Consider the following 17,191-nt stretch of genomic DNA (forward strand, 5'->3'; position numbering starts at 1 on the left):
AATATCTGCATTTTCTTTCCACTTTCAAACTTTTTATCACTTAAAAATTTTTTTTTAATGTGTATTTATTTTTGAGAGAGAGACAGACACAATGTGAGCAGGGGAGGAGCAGAAAGAGAGGGAGACAGAGAATCCCAAGCAGGCTCCAGGCTCTGAGCTGTCAGCACAGAGCCTGATGCGGGGCTCAAACTCACCAACCGCAAGATCATGACCTGAGCTGAAGTCAGATGCTTAACCAACTGAGCCACCCAGGCGCCCATCACTTTACTTTTTTAATTGCAATTATATGGCTCTTCACGCTAGATCTTTCAGCATCTCATTATTTTGAGTGGGACAGTGAATGATGTTTGTCAAACACCTCAAAACTAAGCAAACACACAGCAAAATACAAATTAATGATGTACAGAAACTAAAGATTACCCTTAGGGCTATCATGCACCTGTTTGTGGCTGAAAGAACTGCAGTGCTCTATTCTGAAGCTTATTTTGTTCCTAATTTAGGAGTTAAACGTTGGCAAGCAAACTGGTGGACACATGTCATTCCATATTTGTCAAAACTCACAGAATATACAACACAAAGAGTGAGCCCTAATGTAAACTATGGACTTTAGTTAATAATCACGTATCCATATTGGCTCATCAACTGTAACAAATGTACCACACTATTCATATTAATAATGGAGGAAGTCGAGAGGGGAAGTAAAGCAGTATATGGGAACTCTGTACTTTCCACTCAATTTTAACGTAAACCTAAAACTGCTAAAAAAAAAAAAAATAGTAAGAATTAACAAAAAAAATGCAAGTAGAATACCTTCTATATAAGGGTAAATAAATTTCCTAGACTCTCAAGTCTAGAGCAGGGATCAGCAGACTACTGCCTTGGGACAAATCTGGACTGCTGTCTCTTTGTACAGCCTTCCAGCAAAGAATGGTTTTTATATTTTTAAAAGGCTGAAAAAAAAAAAAAATCAGGGGCGCCTGGCTGGCTCAGTCAGTACAGCATGAGACTCTTGACCTCAGGGTTGTAAGTTTGAGCCCCTGGTTGGGTGTAGAAATTACTTAAAAAAATAAAATCGTAAAAAAAAAAAAGAAAAAAAAAGAAAAAAATCTAAAGAATAATATTTTGCGATTCCTGAAATCTGCATGAAAATCTAATTTTATTATCCATAACATTTTATTGGGACAAAGCCACACCCATTTGCTTATATATTAACTACAGCTACTTTTTATGCTATAATGGCAGAGTTCCAAAGATTGGCAATGGCCCACAAAGCATAGATATTGACTATTGTCAACTCTGGAGCTAGAGAAAAGATGCGGGCAGTCTTCATGCGGGAGATCTGAGTTCTAAACTGTGTAAATGTGTGATCTTGAGTCATTCACCATCTCTAGGCCCTAACTATAAATTCCAGAATCTAACTTCACAGGCAAGTTCTCATTTGAAAATGGGCATGGATTCAGGCCATAACAAATTGAACACCTCCAGTTTTTCCAAAGCTGATTTGGTTTATAAATTTGTCCTTGCCTTTAAGAAAACACTCTATAGCTTATTATTATTTTTTATTTTTAAGCAATCTCTACACCCAACATGGGGCTTGAACCCACAACACCGAGATCAGGAGTCACATGCTCCACCGACTGAGCCAGCCAGGCACCCCTATTCTTTTTTTCTTAAATGTTTATTTATTTATTTCGAGATGGAGCGAGCATGAGCAGGGGAGGGGAAGAGAGAGAGGGAGAGAGACAAAATTCCAAGCAGGCCTCCAGGTTGTCAGCACAGAGCCCAAAGTGGGGCTTGATCCCACAGTGAGATCATGACCTGAGTGAAAATCTAGAGTCGGAGTCGGACGCTTAACCGACTGAGTTACCCATGTGCCCCAGTGCCCCTACTCTTTTAATCTGGAAAAATACTGGCAGGTATGAAGAGCAAATGGTAAATGTATAGGATGTTCACTATAATACTATTATGATGAAAACTAGAAATGAATTAAATGTTAATAGGAGAATGGCTAAATAAATTATGATCAATCCATACCAGATCAGCCATCAGATAGGTATATCATCTTGGAGTTATCTCTTAATTAGGTAGATCTCAGAGTATTCATGTGGAATTGCTTCTAAGATGTATTAAATGAGAAAAAGCACATTACAAATTAACAAATACGGAATGATCTCTTTTACTTTATAACAACTATTTCCACATGTCGATACGTATTGATGCATAAAAAGGTCTAGATGGTGTATAAAGTTGTGGAATCACTATGTTGTACACCTGAAACTAATATAACATTGTATGTCAACTATGTGGAAAAAAAGCCAAACAAACAAAAAAACAAGGGGCAACTGGCTGGCTTAGTTGGTAGAACATGTGACTCTTGATCTTGAGGTTGTGAGTTCAAGCCCCCTACATTGAGGGGTAGAGCTTACTTTAAAAAAATATATAAAATGTTGTCTCACACATACAAAAAGACCAAAAAAACCCCCTCTAGAACAGTGCTGTCCAACAGAAATATGTTGCAAGTTACATGTGTAATTTTGTTTTCTCGTAACCACATTAAAAAAGGTAATAGAGAGGCACCTGGGCGGCTCAGTCAGTTAAGCATCCAACTCCTGGTTTCAGCTCAGGTCATGATCTCATGAGTGGTGAATTCAACTCCAACATCGGGCTCTGTGCTGGCAGCGAGAAGCCTGCTTGGGATTCTCTGTCTCCCCCCTCTCTGCCCCTCCCCTGCTCACTCTCTTTCTGTTTCTCTCAAAAATAAATAAATATTTAAAAAAAGTAAAAAGATGGGGCGCCTGGGTGGCACAGTCAGTTGGGCATCCAACTTTGGCTCAGGTCATGACCTCGTGATTCGTGAGTTTGAGCCCCGCGTCGGGCTCTGTGCTGACAGCTCAGAGCCTGGAGCCTGCTTCAGATTCTGTGTCTCCCTCTCTCTGTGCCCCTCCCCCACTCACACTCTGTCTCTCTCTCTCTCTCTCTCAAAAATAAAGATTAAAAAAAATTAAAAAAAAAAGTAAAAAGAAACTGGTAAAATTAAATTTAATAATATATTTTATTTATCCCAACATATAAAGTATTATTTCAACAGGTAATCAAATACAAAAAATTAAAAAAATATATTTTATGTGTTTTTTTCACATTAAATCTTAAAAATTTTTTTTAATGTTTTTGAGATAGAGACAGAGCATGAGCGGGGGAGGGGCAGAGAGTGAGGGAGACATAGAATCTGAAGCAGGCTCCAGGCTCTGAGCTGTCAGCACAGAGCCGGACGCCGGGCTCCAACTCACGGGCCATGAGATCACGACCTGAGCCGAAGTCGGACGCTCAACCCACTGAGCCACCCAGGCGCCCCTCACATTAAATCTTTGAAATGCAATGTGTATTTTACACTTACAATGCATCTCAATTTGGGCCAGCTACATTTCAAGCTCTCAATAGCCTTGTGTGGTCCTATCAGACAGCACAGGTCTAATACACCTGGAAGAGATTAACAGTGGTTATGCTGGTGAGGGAGGGGAAGAGATAAGAGGGATACTTAATTTTCCCTCTATATTCTTTTGTATTTTTCAGGTAAAATGGTTAAATGTGTTATTTTACTTAAAACGAGTAATACAGGGGCACCAGGGTGGCTCAGTTGGTTAAGCGCCTGACTTCTGCTCAAGTCATGTTCTCACCCTTCTTGGGTTCCAGCCTTGCATCATGCTCTGTGCTGACAGCTCAGAGCCCGGAACCTGCTTCGGATTCTGTGTCTCCCCCTCTCTCTGACCCTCCCCTGTTCATGCTCGGTCTCTCTGTCAAAAATAGATGAACGTTAAAAAAAGTTGTTTTTATGAATATATATTTAAAGCCATGCAGAATTATAGTATGTACTTCATGGCTCATTCCTTAATATTTTTATTAATCTCTTCTGGTTTTTAATACTGCAAACACAGGAATAACAAGAGAAAAAAATAAATGTGAACTATTAAAAACAAAATTTGTTATTAACCTAACTTAACTGGATAAATATTTTCTGAGTTTAAGATCCCTGTGAGGAGTTAGGCTCTGCACTATGGAAGACAAAAAGAATAGGACATTGTTGTTTTAAAAGCTTTTGGGATTGCCTTTGTAGTTTGTATATTCTGTCTAAAATGACGTGTGATTGTAGAGTAAAACAAAAAATTTTATGTGACTGGCAGCTCCAAATTACTTCCAAAAACATCATCAGAAACAAAAATAGTGCAAGAAGACAACTATGGGAAGGGCAGCTTAAAATGGATATATTCTAGTCTTCTTTAAAAAAAAAAAGTTGTTACTCCATATTCACATAGCCCTATTCTTTTTCCCTTTCTGATTCTCTTCCACAAATTGTTGAGCGGGCAAAATAAGGAGCCAGAAGTTATTCACAAACTTCGATATTCTGTAATACATAATTAGAAGGAAACTAATAAATCAGTTGCAGTCACTTCCTTTATTTCTTGCACTTAATTATTCGTTATCTTATGCTTTGCTAAAATAACGGATGCAATTAAGTCCTTACTTTGCCCGGGCCTCAACAGTGATTTATGATTGACCTTGAAGAGTGAGCAAACACTACGACGGAGACAAAACTACTTGCTATTCTGTATTAATATATTCTGAAAGAAGGGGCTGTCGGGGAATTTTTAGACTTTTTTACAGAACAGCATTTGCGATTTCTAAAAGAGGGGGAATAAAACGCTAAAAGAGTGACGCTAAGGGCAAAAGGGAAAGGTTTTGCTTTCCCGTTTGAAAAATTTCACAGGATCATCATTTTATTTATTTTTTAATTAATTAATTTTTTTCAGTAAGCTCTCCGCCCAACGTGGGGCTCGAACTCACGACCCCGAGACCGAGAGTCCCACGCTCCACAGACTGTGCCGGCAAGGCATCCCCAGAATCCCCTTTAAAGCGCAAGCGACCTAACCCTTATCCCCCCACCCCACCCCCTGCCCCGGCCCTGTGGAGCGGACTTGCTCTGCGAGTATCCAGGCCCGGCTGGGGAGGAGGGGGGCGGCTGGAGGGACAGCGCTCCCGGCCCCTCGGACGCCAGCAGCGGCGGGCGGGGACACACTCAGCCGCGGCCCCGCGCACCGTCACCTCCGCCCTCCCCCTCCGACCGGCGCCCGCACCCCCGCCGCGGCTCGCGGACCGAAGGGTCCCAACCTCGCTCAACACACTGCCCCCTTCCCACCCGGGGAAGGGGGCCCTACTCGGCCTCTGCCACGAGTCGCTAGGGTCTTTCCACACCTTCCTCCCTCTCGCCGAGGGTCGCATCAGCAGACCTTTCTTAAATTTTGTTCGTCTCTCTCTGCCTTCAGATCTCCTCAGACCCAGCCTTCAGCCTGAGGGGTCTCCCCTCGGTCCTCTCCCTCGGTCTGCCGAATCCCTGCACCCTCCCCCCCGAGGGGTTCCCCCCCTACCCCGGGCGCCCCTCCACCTCCACTCACCTCGCGCCCGCCAGCCCTCCCGAGCTCGCTGGCGCCGGGCGCGGTCGCGGGACGCGCACGCCGGGCGGCGGCGGGGGGCCGCGCGCGCAGCGTACGCGGTGACGTCAGTGCGCTGGCGGCGGCGGCGGCGGCGGCGGCGGCGGCAGGGCTGTTTGTTCTGCTCTCCCGCAGCCGAGGAGCCGAAGCGGTGGCTGCGGCGGCAGCGGCTGCCGGCAGTGCCCGCAGGCGAGCGGGGCCTGTGAGCGCGGCGGAGCGGCGGGCGCGGCGGGCGGGCCCCGGCGCCGCGCAGGCAGCCCGAAGAAGAGGGGGCGGCGGCAGCGGGCGGCCGGCGGGGGCGGCGTGCGGCCTAGCGTCTCAGGTGAGGACCGGTGCCCTTCGGGGCGGCGGGCGGCGCGGGGCGGCCGGCGGGGACCCGCGGCGCGGCCCGCGTAACCTGCATTGCGTAATGGGGCCGGTGCGCCAGCACCTACGCCATCGGCGCGGCGCGGGGGCGGGGAGGCCGGGGCGACGCGGGCTCGGGCCTGCGGGCCTCCCGCGTCCGCGCGCCGTGCCGCTTGCGCCCGGCCGGGGCCGCCTGCGCCGTTGGCGTCGGAGTGGCCGGGTCGCTCGCGGGTGCTCGGTCGTTGGCGCCGCCGCCCCCCGGCTTGGGCCGGCCGGCGGGGCGGGGGCGCGGGTGGGGGGCGCGGGCGCCGCGGCGGGGCGGGTGGCCGGGGGCGGGCGGGGGGCGGGCCGAGGCGCCCGGCACTTCCTGCCGCCGCCATTTTGTCAAGTGAGGAGGAGGAGGAGGAGGAGGAGGAGGAAGCGGCCGCCGCGGGCTCCGCGGCGCGCCCGGCCCCGGTAAGTCCGGGCCCGGCGTGGTGGCCACGGGCGCCGTTGTCCCCATCCGCGGTCCCCCGGGGCTGGCTCGGCCGCTGCCCGGGCGCTCACGTGGGCCGGGCTCAGCGCGCGCTCCCCTGTCGCCTGGGTCCTCCTGCCCGAGCTGGGGCAGCGCGCCCCCGCCCCCATTTCCTCGCCTTCCCGGCGGTCCCCGGAGCTCTGCGGAGAATGGGTCTGGTCCCCAGGGGGAGGGAGGAGGCTGCCGCGGCACGCCTGCCGGGAGACACCCCCGGGGGTGGGAGCGGTGCTGTGTGGGGCGAGCCTGACCCCCTTTACCTACCCACTCCCAGCTTGGCAGCCGTGCGCTGGGCGCTTTGTTTTGCTCGGTCGATGCTCGCTGGCGTCCTTGCCACGGCCTCTTCTGTTCGTTGTGTTGTCTGGGGTGGTGGTTTGGGGTGGGGATGTGGGGGAGTTGTGATTCAGCGAAATAAAATGACACAGCCCCCCCCCCAAAAAAAAAAAAAAAAGAAAAACGGAAACAGCACAACTTCACCCGGCTGCCCCCAAGGCCCGGCCTTGGATGAAAATGGGAAATCCCAGTTTGGTATAGTGGACAGTGTAAATACTTGCATTCAGGCCCGTGGATGAGTCATGTGCTTTTGCTAAGTGGCTGACCTCCCATTTACTCAGGACCACAGCATTGTTTTTTGAAATATTATTTTTATTTTTCACTCCGTGTTTTCTGCAACCTGGTGAGGTGTGTGGTCTTGGTCTTTGGGTTCAATTTGGTGTGTGTGTTTTGGATGCAAGAAGTGACCTCTTGGAGTCTGTGCTTTCTGAGAATTGAAGTGTCTTTGCTTCCCTTTGGGAGGGCTCTACCTGTCCGTGTTTACAAAAACCAAGTCTCTGTGCCTGTAAGTCAGTGGCTCTTTGGTGGTGTAATAATGGTTGGGAGATTTTTATGAATGGGGCTGTCAAGTTCCCTAAGTTGTTAGTCCTTAGAGTTTGTAGTCTGTTAGTGGTAAAGCTATACTCGACAGGATTTATGAATGTTTTCAGTTCTAAGTGGGTTTTGGGTGGTGGTACAGTCTGTTTTATGATCTCGCCAGTAACTTAATAAAGCATTCTTCCTCTCAGTTTAATTTGGGTGGGGATTATCTTTCCTTCAAGGTATTACAGATAACCAAGCTCTTCTCCCCCAAAACTTCAACCTGAGGAAGATAAACCTCTCAGATGGTTCCCATTGACTAAGTCCAGAAGGAAAAGCGTGATCTGAAACAAAATGCATTGCTCCTCTGTTATCCACCATACCCCTTTCCTTGGTAGGAAACATAGTATCCAAGAGGTCAAGCTGTGGAGAAAAGCACTTAAGTTCATTTTAGATGGTTTTAACTGGAAGGAGATGATCCCACCTCTGTGTATCTAGCTAGAATTCAGCACAGCCAATTTGCTGAAGAGGAGGAGCTCTGCCTACAGATGAACGTTCGAACTTGAAAGGGGCTACATATTAAGGACAGGTTGGCTGTTCTAGGGTGCTAGTATGGCTAGCTTCTCTAGCTTGGATGGGGATAAGGAGAAAAGAAAAACTGCTGAAGAATTGCAAGAGAATTGGCGGCTGCTTTGTAAAATTGCCACTGAATTATTGAATTGTTCAAAGGAATTTAGACTTTGTTTCCAAAAGTTACTCTTTTGAGCCAGTTGTTGTGATCTTTGTACTAAATTGCACTTTTGTTTTTGAAGGTTGGGGGGGATGCAATATTTTTCTGTTACACAATTCAGGTTATTGAATGACTTGAGATTTACAGACCTAGAAGATTGGAGTCCTTGTTCTTAATTTAAAGTAAAAACCGTTTGGTACATCAATGATTTGTAGACTCTGGGCTGTTAAATCCTTTGACAACCCGCTGTCATGTGTCAATTGTAAAGTGTTTCAATTTCCGATTTTGAATGAACTTACAAAGTAGATGTTTGTCTTTCTGTTCCTGGCAAATGTATAAGAAGGAAAGAAAAGCTTGACATTGGAAAGTGCTACTAATATTTCATAGATCTTTGTGAGTTTTGCTGGTTCGCAAAGACTGCGCGTTTGCAAGGTGAGAATTGTGGGGATTCTTTGCAGCTGCTGACAGTTCGTTTTTAATTCATTAGACATGAGTTTGTAAAAATAAAATTTTAAGTTATTTTAATTTTTTACTGGAATGTGAGTTCCACGCGGGCAGGGTTTTGTTTGCTTGGTTTTACCTATTTTAAGTCCCTATTGTATTCTCAGCGCCTAGAAGAGGACCTAAAATATTCTTAGAGTGAACAAACTGGAAAGATAAGTGAGCAAGAATTTGGCATGTCCATGGGCTCCTCAGTAGCTCACTCAATTAAGTGTCTGACTTCGGCTCAGGTCATGATCTCACGGTTTGTGGGTTCGAGCCCTCCGTCAGGCTCTGTGATGACATCTCAGGGCCTGGAGCCTGCTTGGGATTCTGTGTCTTCCTCTCTCTCTGCCCCTCCCCTGCTTGCACTCTGTCTCTCTCACTCTGTCTCTCTCAAAAATAAACTTTTTTAAAAAAATAAAAAAAAAAAAAAGAATTTGGCATGTCCTTAATACCAAATGCAAGGAATTCCTCTTAATATAGTTAGGAGGGAATATAGTTGGTCAGTAGTGATTTGCAAGGAATGTGAATTTTAAGTATGATGTTAAGGTCCAGAAATTGCAGTAAACTTATGGTCCAAGCAGTGTGGCATGCAGTTGCTTCTGTGCACTGTCTACTGTACATTTCCCACTTAGTTTGAAATGTGGTGAGTGGGTTTGGGCTGTGGTTCAGCATTGGCCTGGGAAAAGTATTTTTAAGAGGGAGATGAAGTGGGTAATAAACATGTATGGGTAGCATTTCTTAATGTGAATCTCATGTTTTTAATAAAAACTTGATGTGTGCGCGTGTTGTTAAACATTGAGTCTTTTTTTGTTGTTTTTGTTTTTGTAATATTCGGGTTTCATGTGTATATAATTGCCCAATCAGTTTCAAGTGATTAGTTCCTGAGCTCATACTATATTCATGGGGGAGACAAAAAGTGAGTTTTCTTTGGTAGGTTCATGTTTTGATGTATTCATTCCCCAACATTTTATTGAGTATAAATTGTATATAACTTGAGCATTACACTGTTATTGTAAAATCCCACCAATCTCTTTCTTTTTTTTTAAGTTTATTTATTTATTTTGAAAGAGAGAGAACACGAACGGAAAAGGGGCAGAGAGAGAGAGAATCCCAGCAGGCTCTGTGCTGTCGGCACAGAGCCCAACGCAGAGCTGGAACTCACAAACTGTGAGATCATGACCTGAGCTGAAATCAAGAGTTGGATGCTTAACCTACTGAGCCACCCAGGTGCCCCTTTAAAGAAAGAACCGCTTTGTTGAGATAGAATTCACACACGTTACAGTTCCCTGGTTTAAAGTGCGCATTTCAATAGTTCCTAGTATATTCAGAGTTGTGCACCAATCACCACAACCAATGTTAGAACATTTGCATCTGTCTCAAAAGAAACCCCTATACATTAGCAGTCACTCTCCATCCATCCCCCCCCCCCCCCCCGCAACACATGGCAACCACTAATCTATTTTCTGTTTTTATGAATTTGTGTATCCTGGATATTTCAAAAATCATACAATATGTAGCCTTTCATGTCTGACCTCTGAGTATAACGTTTTCGTGCTTTGTGCTACAGCACGAATCACTGTTTCATTCCTTTTATCACTGAATGATATTCCATTATGTGAATACATGCCACGTTTTGTTTATCCATTCAGTAGTTGGTGGATATTTGGGTTGTTTCCACTTTGGCTGTTGTGAATGGTGCTGCTGTGAACATTCACGCACAAGATTCTGTGCGGACGTGTGTATTTTCTCTGGGGTAGCTACTTAACGAGTGTAATTGCTGGTCATGGTAACTGTTTGAGGGCGTGCAATGACTTTTCAACTGCCTTGATTTTCTAGTGCTTTCACAAGGGGTTAAAAGAAAAGCTTAATGGGTTATGGGTGTACCCATTACAAAAAAAACGAGGGAATGGAAGTGCAAGGATGTCTGCGTGTTGCATGTAGTACAGCCTGCCTAGTTTGATCCCAACTTAGTTTTTAAAAATTGTACATTCTTAGAGAGCAGTTTAAAATGCTGGTAAGGCACAGAAAACCATTTGGAAGATGAACCCCAAACTTGTGTTGGAAAGGGTAACTGTTAAAACCCTTAAAATTTCTTTTTCAGCCTAAATAGGCTACAACTTCTCAAACTGCATGCGCACCTCCAGCTTAAATCATGGGATATATTCTCTTCTAAAGAAATAGATGAAGTCCATTGTCACAGTTAGGGCAAACAGCCATCTGTCCAATTCTTGACCGAACCCTGAAAGGGAATAGCAGTGATTGGTTTATGTCATTTGAAAATGAGATTGTGAGGTTTGTTTTTTCTTTAAGCAAAAAGTAGTTCGTGGTCATTTGAAATAATTTGAAAAATAACAATGTTAACGTTAGATGTCAAAAACTGTCCTTTACCCTCATTTTTATTTCAATTTTTCGTGTTAGTAACAAAATTGATTATACTCTTAAGTTTTCAAAAAATATTACGTTGTGAACATTTCCAGAATGCTCTATTTAAATAGTTGCCTAAATTTTATCATATGAATGTACCATAATTCTATTTTTAGACCTTGTCTTCAGGTTTCCTCCTTTTTCATGTCTAGAGAGGGAATCACTGGATCAGAGGGTGTGCATTCTTTCAAACTTGATACAGATCCGTTTTCCAGAAAAGTTCCATGAATGTCCCATTTCTCCAATCACAGCTTGACACAGGGTCTTGTTTATTTATTTTATTTTTTAAGTTTATTTTTGAAAGAGAGAAAGAGCAGGGAAGGGGCAGAGAGAGAGGGAGACAATCGCAAGCAGGCTCCACACTGTCAGCACGGAGCCTGATGTGGGGCTCGAACTCACAGAATTATGAGATCATAACCTGGGCTGAAATCAAGAGTTGGACGCTTAACCAACTGTGCCACCCAGGTGCCCCAACAGAGTCTTGTTTATAAGGCTGAGTTTTGGTTTTTTGTTTTTTAACGTCCCCCCTCCCCCTCAAAAAGCAATTGGGTAAAAACAGAGTGTCCTCTTTGGTGTGTTCTGAAGGCATCTGAGAAGCAGATGTGTCTTGACATCTTGCTCTTTGACCTTTGTACTCTCTCCTGTTAGACTTGGACTTTGTTTCCTGAAATCAAGCCTCAGAATTCCTAATCCTGTGATAGGAGCCTAGTGTTATCTGAATACTCTGGGGAAGGGTGACTGGAAAGGGCTTAAGCAGCCTGTTGGCATCCAGTCCTGTCTCATTTTTGCTGGCCCACTCCAAAGACTGATGCCACAAGCGTGTCACAGACCCCAGTTTGAATCCTGGCCCTGCTGCCAGGATTTCAACCTGTCTCAGCCTCCTGCAAATTTCACGTGCCCATTTTTCAGTTTAGAGGAAAATGAGGCTGTGCCCTCTTGCGGGTAGCTACTACGCACTTGCTGACATTGCCCAGGGGGAAGAACAGAAGTGCGGAGAGGCAGCCAGGTCTGAGAGTAGAATGCCAGAGGGCCGCGAAGGTGTAGCAGCTGGCACTTCGGGATATCGTGCCGCCAGGTGCCTTCTAGACGTGCCCCCTCTCCCCCCAGCCTTGTTGTGTCTTCCGAATTGAACTATGAGTGGACATCATTTGGAGAAGGTGATTTCAAGTGAGGGTTGGATTTTTTGTTTGGGTTGGTTTTCCTTTTTTTTTTTTTTTTTTTTTTTTTAAGTGACGATGTTTTTATCTGATACTGAGATTAAAAGTGGTGGTAATGGGATTAGGGGAAGTTCAGCTCTGAGGGCATTCACTCTGTGGTGTTGGCTGCAGCGTTTGGGGAAATGATCCAGCCGGGAAAGGTAATGTGTGTTCTTGGGCCTAAAATGTAACTTTTCTATTTCATTAAAAATGGGTTATGTGAGTAAAGGCAGTGGCCAGGGTGCCAGAAGTCGCTGGTGGACTAAAATTTTTCTAGAGCATAAGCACAGCATCTCTCCCTACCTTCTTTGCCCCCTTTGGCCCTAATTTGAATTATGTTGACATCTGAGCTTGAAAAAAGGATTCTGGTCTCCAGGAAGGTTTGTGTCACAAGTTGGGATCTCCCTGGAAGAGAGGCAGGCAGCTGGATGGACCAGGCAAGTGGAGTTCTGGATGGAAAGCTACAGTCCTGCTACTTTGGGCCTTGTTGACCGCAAGAACTAGTTGATGTCAGTCACCCTTCCTGGGGACCATCAGGATCCAGTATCACATGGGGTGTTTTTTGTTTGTGTTAAACCCACCTGGAGAATATCTTTCAGAAATCAGCCAAATCTGAGCATTTGACTGCAAATTAAGGGTACTTGGATGAATATGTCATTTCTCTCTCTTTTTAAACTTTATTTCTTTTGAGAAAGAGAACACAAGCGGGGGAGGGGCAGAGAGAGAGAGAGAGAGAGAGAGGAGAGAGAGAATCCCAAGCAGGCTCCTCACTGTGAGTGCAGAGCCCCCGATGTGGGGCTCAATGTCAGGAACTGTGAGATCATGACCTGAGCCGAAACCCAAGTAGATGCTTAATTGACCTGGGCGCCCTTCCCCCCATTTTTTCCTTTTGAACTGTGACATAATTACAAAGATTTTTTATAGTTCATTCTAGGTATAGGCTATTCTGTGATCTTTTTCTTGGAGAAGTATTGGCCTGTTTTGCCTAATATAGGAAGTTCCAGGTCTTTGGGCTATGGAGAGCAGACTTGGTTGGAGCTGTGTCACTGGAGAGGAATAACTGGAGTCCACTGTCAGAGTTCAGTCCCAGCCCTGACCCCTTCTGGTTTTGACCTCAGGCAAGTTACCTAATGGTTCTAGACCTCAGTTTCCTTATTGGTAAAGTGGGGTCTGTATGCCTGAGCATTGGCAGGTAGACAGAAGGTGGGGGGTGGTTAACATCTGTATTGTATTTAGATTGAGTGGGGTCTGAAGGGAGTGCTTGCTTTGTTCTGCCTGAAGGGCTTTGAGAAAAGCTGTCCAGGCTCTACTTTGCATGTGGTCACCTTCCTTGTCTTGGTGTCCACTTAAGGCTGAAACTCCTTGTTTGTTCTTGTTGCTGTCAGGTCAAGAGGCACTGGCACACTGTGGAAGCAGTACCAGGGGAGAGGTGTTGGGCTTGGTATTATGCAATTTCCAGAAACAGGAATTAGTAATTCCCACATCCTCATGTGTGACTAATGTCCCCACTTGTCCTACCCCAGGCAATAACACATAACACACCTGTGGGCAAATTGGCCTTTGAGACTTTTTATTTTGTGTTCAAAGGGTGGGGGTGAGATAAATTTGGGGATTTTACATCTGAAACATTTTCATTGTTTTTTGAGGAAACATATTTGGTGGGAGCAGATTGTTACTGTGAGGAGTGAAACCGGAGAACTGAAGAACTGCAAGGAGGGTGGAACCTGCCAGTGGTGGGGGGGTGGGGGGGATGCGGGCGCGCGCACGTGCATGCCCAAGAACTGGGTGCAGGGGCACGCTGTACTCACATTGGACTAGTCATGTATCCTCTCAAGACTCAATTTTTCATATGTAAAATGGGATAACAGGTTTGGGCTCCAGAGAACTTTGACCAGAATCTAGATTTTAAGAGAAAGTCACTCGTTTTATATCTGTCTTTTTCAAACTGTGGGTAATGATGTGAACTGAAAAGGTTGCAATCATTGTTTAAGGGGGAAAAAAAAGAAATGTTGGAAAGTGTCTCACACATTCAAGAGGATTTTACAAAACCTTTTCCTTGATTTTATGTATTGTGATGTACATGATAAAATGTGTATGTTACTGTGGGTCATGTCAGAACAGTGTGAAATAATATTTTAGATAATATCCAATTGTAACTGTGGGTACCTTGATGGTATTTTTTTTTTTTTTTAACCTTTTTGCAGTTTGTTTCTTCATCACTTGTCCAAGGGTGACTACTGTATATGCTTTCCAGTAGCAGGTGAATTGCATTGATTTTTAGTTTCTTTTCTTCCTTGTACCACTGTTTGCTAAACGCTCTGTAGGGGGTGGAGCGGCTCTGAGAGTTGAGGAAGCATGTAGTGCTGAAGGTAGTCAGCAGACTGCAATCGGCAAAACAAGAAGTATATAGTGTTTTGTGTGTGTTGTTAAAATTCAACTGAGTAAATTTTAAAGATCTTAGTTGGCTTTATTCAATGATTCATTAATTGGGCGACATCTCATCCAGTAAATAGAAAGGCGCTCCAAAGAGCTGTATAAAATGAAAGGTTTTTATAAGTAGAAGGGGGTGGGATGAAGTTAGAAATGCAAAGAAACAGGTTGTTTTAGGCAGGGTCACCTTCCTTTAGGGGCTGGGGTCTGTTGGGCAGATGACCTCACTAGTGCTGGCCAGGTAATTCCAGATTGGTTAAAAATTCCACCTCTCACAGAAGTTGAAACCATGATTAGGTATTAAGTCTCAGTTTGGTGACTGTGGGGCTTAGCACAAGTGACTCCATTTAGGGCCTTTTGTCTCTTTAAGTGTGTAAGGCAAGCTACCTGTCCTTTATTCTCTGATACGTCGTCCCGATTTTTAAATTAAGAGGTCTCTCTCTCTCTCTCTCTCTCTCTCTCTCTCTCTCTCTCTGTTTTTTAAGGAAATAGTTGTATTGGTTAGGTCTTTCTGGTATAAGTAACAAACATAAAACTACTTAAAAGGGAAGTCTGTTGGGTGATGTGAACATAAGTCTGGAGTGGGTAGGGCTCAGGCACAGTCGAATCTAGGGGCTCAAACAGGGACATCAGAGCTTGTTACCTATTTCTAGTAGAGTGACCTCAAGGTCAAGATTGAATCTTCTCTTGTAATGCTGTCTGATGGCAGAAGACTCTGCCTTGGATCATTTCCCGTCATTGACCGTGTGCAGAATGGGAATGCCAAACAACCTTGTCTCACCCGTAGCACCTGTAGCCCATCTCTGCCCTCCATTTGCTCACCCCAAACAGTAGCTCCAGCAACATCTTGCTCATCATTATGAGGTATGCTAGATGAAATACTTTGGTTGAGCAAGACGTCTATCTTTTACGCTAGAAGTAGTGTGCTCCCTAACTACAAACAAGAAGTTTTGGATGGCTGAGAGGGAAGTTAATTTTCCATACGAAGTCAGGAAAAGGGTAAAGTGAAGATGGTATTAGGGATTATGTATTCTGAATCCTTTGTTAGAGGGTAAAATGAAAGCTAGGATTTATCTTACCAGGTCCTGGGTGCAGAGGGGCTGCTGTGGGGCTGAGAGAGGAGTCAAGCCAAGTCTCGAAGTCTCTTTTGGGTGGGTGAGATGATGTGGGTTCCCAGTGGTGATTGGAGCCAGTTTGGCAGAAAAATAGTCCTCAGGAAGCACAGGGGTGAGCTGGGCTTATACCCTCGAGGAAGCACAGGGCAAGACTTGGAAAAGAGACCAGGTAGATAAATTTCAGTAAGTGCTTCCATGAATGAAATTGTAGTGGAGAACATTTCAGTAGACTGGGTTCATCTTTCATCCATGCCTGTGAAAGCTACAGTTGTAATTTTGCCATTTGCTAAGCTGTTTCTGTACTTAAGTTCGTTCTTGTAAAGTCTGCTGCTTGACATTCCTCTAGCATTACAAAAAGCGGGCTCAGATTTCCATAATCAAAAACAAGTGTTAAGCATTGTTAGGGTCATCGTTTTCCTACAGTTCTTACTGTTGGATTTATGCAGTCCTTTAAGGAGCTCAGAAATAATTGAGGATCCAGTGGCCAAGGATGAGACCAGCCCTGCCTCTCACTAGAACTTCAATTCTTAGCTTGAGGGAAGGTCAGAGGTCATCTTGAGACTGTGTCAGATGCCGTGGGTCCTTTCTCCAGGAAAAATGCACATGCATGAACATTGAACCGTTGAGGGAGACAGTTTTCAGAACCCTAAAGTCCATCCGAGGAGTATGTACTAAAGTGAATTTCCTGGATTTTACTTTGAGAATGAAAAATTTATTATTACGTTAATTGAAAGGCTCTTGGTAGTTTTGAAGACTTTTGTTTTCGCACTAGCTTGCTTTCGCAGGCATTTATAAATTTATGACTTGGAAACAACGTGGAACGCCCATTTTGGTTTGTTCTTGTAAAATCTTCCAGAGGGTTTTATAGAGCTGTCAACCTGGAGTGTCAACAGTGATGCAAACTTCCTCGATACCCCTGTGCATCCCTCTTTTCCAGCTTGTTTTCTTTCCTGGGGATGAGGAATGTCAGAATGGGCCTATCTGGGTCTGCAGAAGAAGGGAGGTTTTTGTTCACTGAAGCTGCCACTGTTTGTAAAACTGTCTCCAGGATTTGGTGTTGGCCTGGAGCCTTTTGCTGCAGAAGGTAGCCCAGTGGGCCACTAGCCAGCCTGTCATTTGGTGGTGTTGGGTGTGGGTATACTTGGAATTATGGCTGTGGGTCCCTATTGTGGTTTAGTGTCTCCTTTCTGCTGTGGCACATTTGTTCATGCATACACCAGAACTACATGCTGAGGGATGGCAAGGGATCATTCTTCAGCATAATATGTTCATGCTTAGGAATATGAACATGCTACTCCAGGTGGTGTGCGTGATGCCACTCTGCTGTCTCCCCAAATTCCTGCATGGTGGAAGGAATAGGAAATATAGTACCTCATAAACTTGAATAATTCATACTTCTGTAATTGGGGCAGGGTTGTCAGAGGTTGCAAAAGAACTATTACTTCTAAGAATAGTGCATATTAAGACCTCCTTTGCTCCTTAATCTCTAAAGTTTGAAGATTAATCTTGTTATGTGTTGATGGATAGTTAAGCATTTACTGTTGGTGTTGGCTTTAATTAATCCCATTGCTCTGCTCACTTGTATTACAGTCTTATTGTACAGGCATGATTTTTGTTAC

General features: G+C 44.9%; 1 protein-coding gene and 1 pseudogene across 4 annotated transcripts in view; one reads left to right on the forward strand and one right to left on the reverse strand.

Moving 5' to 3' along the window:
• Positions 1 to 5,666: 5,666 nt before the first annotated feature.
• BRD4 (bromodomain containing 4) overlaps positions 5,667 to 17,191 on the forward strand; it is an 86,813-nt gene continuing 75,288 nt past the window's right edge. For 3 of the 4 annotated variants that reach the window (XM_086698815.1, XM_086698812.1, XM_086698816.1), the window contains exon 1: positions 5,667 to 5,805. The gene's annotated coding sequence lies outside the window, so the exon portion shown is untranslated. Of the gene's footprint in view, positions 5,806 to 6,192; positions 6,285 to 17,191 lie in introns of those variants that run through there. The other variant, XM_086698814.1, reaches the window with a different exon arrangement.
• LOC147583694 (uncharacterized) overlaps positions 5,802 to 17,191 on the reverse strand; it is a 39,040-nt pseudogene continuing 27,650 nt past the window's right edge.

This window comes from Puma concolor, chromosome A2, assembly GCF_028749965.1.
Source record: "Puma concolor isolate L17-30 chromosome A2, mPumCon1.1.hap2, whole genome shotgun sequence".
NCBI classification, from domain to species: Eukaryota; Metazoa; Chordata; class Mammalia; order Carnivora; family Felidae; genus Puma; species Puma concolor.